The sequence below is a fragment of the Alligator sinensis genome, unplaced genomic scaffold (genome assembly GCF_000455745.1).
Source record: "Alligator sinensis unplaced genomic scaffold, ASM45574v1 scaffold766_1, whole genome shotgun sequence".
In the NCBI taxonomy this organism is placed as follows: Eukaryota; Metazoa; Chordata; order Crocodylia; family Alligatoridae; genus Alligator; species Alligator sinensis.
In genome coordinates, this window is record NW_005842390.1 from 267260 (window position 1) to 273870 (window position 6611).

The window sequence follows — 6611 nt, forward strand, 5'->3', positions numbered from 1 at the left end:
ACACAGAAAGAGCACAGGCCCCTGGAGGCAGAAAGCAAAGCCAGGACTACTTCCCTTCTGCCAAGGAGCCCTGGCATCAGTGTACCCTGACAGATACTCCCAGCTAGGCCCCTTTGCAGCCTGACCTCTCAGGGGTGGGTGGGCAGGGTGTCTCCATGAATGCCTTGCCCAGACAGCCAGGAGGGCTTCCAGCTCATGATGGGCTCACCAAGGGAAATGGATCAGAGCACTGGGTGCATGGAGAGTCATGGGAGCAGTGAGCTGCGTGGAGGATGTCACATCTAGCAATAACAGCCACTCACTCTGCTCTGCCTAGAGCCTCAGCTGGACCACCCATACCTGGAGGGTCGAATCTCCTCTCCCAACATCCGGCAGGGTCTATCTTGGAGTAAGGCACACTGGTTTGAACAAAATATGGACTGGCACAGGCTTCAGTCACAAATTTAGCCCTGGCCCCTGCTCCCACCCACCATCCCCTCCTTTCCACTATGGTTTAAATTCTTCTTGGCTGCTTTGCCCTAACCCTGCTGACTTAACATCACCAGCAAGACGCGCACAGGTGCCAGTGGAATCAATGCCAGGCTTGGGAGCCCCAAATCTTCCATGCAAAGGACTGTGCCTGGGGACTTTCCAGCCAGCCCAAGGCAAAAGGAGCTGTCACCTCACCCAAGCCTGGGGACTCCCAGCAGGATTCCTGGAACCTGGAATTCCTGCCTGTGTCCTGCCCACTGGCTACATTTCTGCCTGCGTGTGGCTAGGAGTTAAGGCTGCAAGGGCACAGGACCTGCGTCCAGGACCTGCCAGGAAGGAGGGCAGGGCATGGAAGCTGGAGACAAATTCTGGGAGGACAGGCCTCACAGAAACAGCTCCTACATGTCCTGGGGAGCTGCAAGCCCTGCATCATGGGGGTGGGATTTGTTCCCAGCTGTGCTACCAGTGCCTGTGTCCAGGCACCACAGTGATGGGCTCCAAATATTGCAGGAGAAACCAGCTGGGGGAACAGGTTACAAATTAAACCACTTCACTACTCTGCTGTTGTCTCTTTCTTCAGCTGGGCTGACCCACAATATATGTCTGGCTTTGGGGAGCGCATCCAGGAGCAGACAGGATGTGCTCACTCTGCTGTCCTGGCCAGGGCTGCCCTTTGCACCTCCACAGAAGTGCTAGCAGCTGCAGCCTGGCTCCGAACCCTTCACTACACTGCAAGGGATGCAGAGGACACTGTCCTGCAGCTGGCTCTATCGCTGGCCCAGACAGATCTCTGGCCCCAGGCACTGCAGGCTGTACTGTCACCACGGGAAGGTGGGTAGAGGAGAGGGGAAGGGCTAGCCTTGGCTTTCAGTGAAGCACCAGCTCCTTCTGCTGACTAAAGGGGGAACTGCTGGGAAATGCAAACAAAGGCTTGGCTGGTTCCGAGCCCACCCTCTTTAATATCATTCCCTAATGAATGCAAATAGAGCGTGGGAGCTGCCATTGCACAGGCAGCTCTGCTGGACTCGTTCCCTCCAACGCCCCCGTTGGTGCTGTGCAACCGGCTGCCTCCTGCAGGGGGATGGGAGATGCAGAGCTGGATGAATCAGGGAACAGAAAAATCTGCTGGCAGGGCCCTGGAGAGGTCACTTCTAGCCCAGCCCCCCTGCTCAAGCCAGATCATCCCTATCCAAAGTGTCCTAGACAAGAGGTTATCAAACCTGTTGTAAAAGCATCAGGAAGAGCCCTCGCACGGCTGCCAGGCACAATGCCCAGAATATCACAAACACCCTAACTTGCCCCAGGAAAGCAGGGGGATGAGGGCACTGCCAATGTCCTGCTGCTGTAAGGGCCCAGGGACCACTGCATTGACCCACAAAGGGAGACGCATCAGGCCTCAGGCGTGTCACCTGTAGATCCCTTTTCAGTGTCAGGCAGCACTTCCCAGCACCTTGGCCCTGAGCACCCTGCCTGGGCACCAGAGGACTCCTCTGGCTATACCTAATGTGCACCCCAGTGAAATGAATGTCTGGCCTCTTGGCTGCAGACAGACAGTAAACCCCAAGCTGCACCCCCTGCCCCAGAGCGTTCCCCGAATGGGTGACTTCATTGTGCTCTGCTCTCGCCTCCCAAGCATGGAGCTGTACTAGGCCTAGGGATAGCCTCCCTGAGAGAAGGGCTGGGAGCCCGGCCTCAGGATGGTTAAAACCAGGAATAGCAAGACCCTAGGAGAGTCTCCGACTCAAAGTCCTGGGGAAGGGCTGGACTGAGAACTTGCCGCTTTCCCATTGCCAATGGCTGCAGGGAGCACCCGAGCGTGGCACTGAGAGTTCAGAGTGCCCGGCTGCCAAAAACAGAGCGGCTCCTGTTGGTTCCTGGGATGGGTATCCCCAGCCGGTGCACTCAGCACCCCCACCCTTCCCCAAATCTGGGATACAAGGTTACACTTCTATTTACACTGAGCAGTTCAGGGGGGAGCCCTGATGCCCTACCACTAACACAGGATACATTAGCATTTATGTTCTAGCTTCGCTGCTCTCTGCCAGTGACTTCAGTGGGAGTGGAACTGGTGTACACTGAACTTAGTGGGTGTCTGGATTTATTACCACCCTGGCACCCTAATCAGTCACAAGCAGCATGGTTCTGGACAGGCCCGTGGGGGAGACCACGGAGACCTGTGCTGTCCATCTCTGCCGCACTGGCTGTGGCTCCTGGCCCAGAAAGACCTCACACCACAGCTCAAGTTCCAGATACGATGTGCTTCCCACAGCAGGGAGAGCAGGGACGGAGCGCACCCCAGTGGTCACAATGTGGTCTCAGGCCTAGGAGCAGCCCTGAGAGATTTTAGCGGGCACTGGCCATCACCAGTGAGAGCTGCAGCTGAACAGGGCTTGTCTGACCTGAGGTGCTCTCACATGCTGCTGGTCCTGCTTTTACCTAGCCTTCTGCACAGCTGGGTCCCTGAGCAGGAGGGGGCCTCATGTCCTCTAGCAGTTGCTCCCTACTTCTCCCTTTACAGCTCCATGTGGCCTGACACAGCTCCCAACTGTGGCCGGAAACACCTTTTTCCTGTCCCCTGGGCTGCAGCATGGGCTTCTGAGCAGGAAAAACCCTGTGTATCTGCAGGTTATTTTTAACGGGTCACTCAGTGTGGGGCCTGCCCTGACACACCCAGGCAGGACTTGCTGGCTCAGTTTAAAGCTGCTTTTGTCGTGGATGGCTGGCATTTCCCAGCCCAGTTGGGACAGCCCTGCCCCAGCTTGCAGGGCAGCTCCCTCGCAGCATGCTGGACAAGGTAAGGTGGGTGTGCAGGGGTACAAATCTGTGATGTCTGCCCAAGCCGGATCTGCTACCTGTGTGCGCAGTGTCAGTGAGAGGAAGCTGTCCAACACCTGGCCAGCAGCTGGAGTGTTTTCACCCCTGGGTCATGCCTGAGTGTGTAGGGATGTGTAGAAATGGATCAATGTGGGGCTGGATCAGTGTGGGGATGGATCAATTTTCAGGCCCTGATTCCTCCTTAGGCCTTTCCATGTGCCATCTGCCTCCTGTCCCTGCTCCTGTCTCTATTCTCTGTCTCCTCCTGCTCTGATCCTGACTCCCCCCTTCCTCTGCCCCACACTCCCTGACACCCTGCCCTGAAAGCAGTTTGCAGAAGGCTGGAGGCTTCCTATGATGGAGCCTCCAGGGCCAGGCTGAGTGGCTTAATGAGGCAGACAGACCTTGGAAGGCAGCTCTTCTTTCAGTGCAATATGATCCTTTGCTTGTTCTGCCCTGCTCTGGCAACATCTGTCCATTTGGGTTCAGTGTCTGGAGGAGCCTGCTGGGTACTGCCAGCCCAGGGGCCTGGGAGCTGCACATCTCAGTGGTCTCCTAAGGCATGTGGCTTGCAGGGGAATGATAATCACATGCTCTCCTGGCTGGGTCATCCTTGAAGGGGCAGGCTGGGGACCAGCCAGGACTCCCCCCTGCACCCAACCAGCAACAAGCAAGCAACCTATCCCTTCAAATCCCAAGGTGGGGAGCTTAGTATTTAGCCTGGTGTGTTCACTGCTGTACCAGCTTCCACCAAGCTGCATGGCAGGCATGGTGCTTCTTTGTCCCAGAACATACAGCCATAATGTTCTTCCCTGCAGAGCTGCTAGGGATTCGGCCAAGGTAACACAGCACTGGGGTTCCTGGTTCCCAGGATGAACATGGCACTGTGGCCCCTGGTGCTGTGAGAAGCCTCAAAATGCCCTGCACTGCTTACAGTGGAGAGATGCCCCAGTCTCAAGGGCAAGCCACCAGCCAGAAGTTGGAGCGGTCTCCAAGAGGACTGTACAAGCACTTTCCCTAGCCCTGCTGTAGCCGTGGGCTGTGCTTGGCCTGGCCTTTGTAGTCTCTGTGAAGAAACTGGCCCCCCACACTTTCAGGCTGTGTCTCCTAGCCATCTCTGCACAGTTCTGGAGCCTCCCAGGCACAGAGATGGCATTGCAAGTGACCGGTGACCTACCTCTGTCTGTCCTCACCCTGGCCCCAGTCATGTCCCCATCTCTGCCCATCTTGCTGGGCTGGTCACCCCTGGGCAGGGACTGCCTGGATCAACCACTGAGATGCCCCATGCGGGCACATATGCTGCCCAACTTCAGTAAGAAAAAAGTATTTTAAGCCATGCAGAACTGACCTGGGGACTCCCTGCCACCAAATACCACTCAGGTCAGGACCCATGTGGATATCACAGGGGAACTGGCCAGTCACACAGGTAATGAGAACAGGGCTTTCTGCAGGTGAGAACCCCCTACTTGAAAGCATGGAGGTTGGAAAAAACTCCCTCTGGGCTGGGAGTTGCACCCTTCTCTGAAGCATCTGATGTGGCTACTGTTGCAGCCAGGCCCCATACTGAGCTAGAGGGGCCCCTGGTCTGACCTGGGCCGGCTGCGCCTATGTTCTGGTTGGACCCACTAGCTAGTACAGTTTACCAAGTGCCACACATCAGAATAAAGGCCAGGCTGGCCCAGAGAGACCGCTGGCTCAGATGGTACATGTGGCACCAGCATATGGCCCATTGTATTCTAAGACAGCACTGACCACATGGTGCACAGGCAACAGTGTAACTCCTGACCCTTTCACACACAGGAGATGGAGGGGCTTGTCTGTAGGTGACCTGGTGAGGCTGGGTCTGTGCCGGGAACAGGATCTGTTCTCACCACTGCCAGGCCTAGGCATTGGCTACGTGCCCAGCTTTCCTTCTCCGTGACACACTGTCTAATACCTTCCTGTGGGTCCCCCGGTATGGCAGGCCATAACTGACATGTGCCACAGGTCCCAAGCAGCACCGCAGGAGGGCAGTGGCAGCTGCTGAGTAGCCTGGTCAGCCCAGAGCTCTTCCCATCAAGCCTGGGGGCTTTGAGGGTCTCAGATCTTGCCAGGAGGAGCCGTGACACTTGCTCAGCAGGGCAAGTGTCCTGTGGCCCCAGCTGGCACCATGCCCTTAGACATTCACCCAGCTGTGCCCAGCCAGACATCAGGCTCCTGGTTGCTTTCGCCTTGGCTGAGGGAAATCTGGGGCACTTTGTTGCTTATAAGTTATCCCTTTGGCTGCTCTTTCCTTGGCTGTGACTTTGTGCCAGCTGCCTGCCCCCACTCCCTCAAGTCTCCTGCAGAGACCCTCTCTTGCTGGCTCCCACCTCTCTAGCAAGGACACTTGAGCCTTCTCTGGGGACCTGTAACTCCTCACCAGCACTAAGGATTTCACCCTAGTAAAGCCTTGCTCAGCCCCAAAGACTATCCCTACTGTCCCCATTTAACAGACAGGGAAACTGAGGCAAAAGAAGAGGGAGAGACTCAGTCAGCAGAGAACAGCATACTGCAGCTGTCCTGCTGCCAAGCTCACTGTCACACATGCAGCCCTATCTGCACTTCCCCAGGGCAGCCACCTGACAGGCCCCTGCCCCAGGTAGGCAGCTTGTATACTCAGGTACTTTGTCACCAGCACTACAGCTGATTCTACCCACGGCAGGACGGTCATGATACATAGGTAGTAGCTGGATTTTCTGAGCCACAGAAAGCTGCTCCCCAGCCAGAGAAGCTCCGCACACCCCATCCTAGATTTCCCAGCATTTTCTGCACGGACAGATGGGGAAACTGAAGCACAGTGTGGGGTGAAGGCTAGTGGGACCCTGGCCAGAAGGGCTCAGCCAGGGATCCTGCTGTCTGCAAATTGCTCAGGCCTATAGTGGGGACAAGGGAGGGCTGAGCAGCTCCTTACCCGCTCAGAGGGCTCTGCGGTCAGCTCCACTCTCATCCCACTCAGTGCATCCAGTTACTCAGCCTGGTGTTCCCGTAAATGACTCAGCTCAGCCCAGCACTGAAACCTGAGATGGCCATTCCCACTGCCCCCAGGAGCCTAGGCTGCTGAGTCAGATGACATCATCATCTGACATCATCATCAGGGTGACACACAGAGCACCTGGGATTCCCTGCAAGGGGGGGAACGATCCTTAGCCTCCAAGTCCAGCTCTACCATGGGGCACTAATACAGGCAAGCCTGGACACGAGCACTGGTGTGTGCAGAGCTTGTGAGTGGCCTTTACTCCATCCTGCCATCCTCCCAGCTCTCCACCCAGGAGTGGGAGGCACTCAGGAGACCTGGCCCCAGGTCC

At 56.6% G+C, this 6611-nt stretch overlaps 1 protein-coding gene across 1 annotated transcript in view; it reads right to left on the reverse strand.

Annotated features, from left to right (window-relative positions):
* Window positions 1-6234, reverse strand: part of NAV1 (neuron navigator 1) — a 243154-nt gene extending 236920 nt beyond the window's left edge. The window contains exon 1 of the mRNA XM_025211157.1: window positions 6218-6234. The gene's annotated coding sequence lies outside the window, so the exon portion shown is untranslated. The remainder of the gene's footprint in view (window positions 1-6217) is intronic.
* Between the last annotated feature and the right edge of the window lie 377 nt (window positions 6235-6611).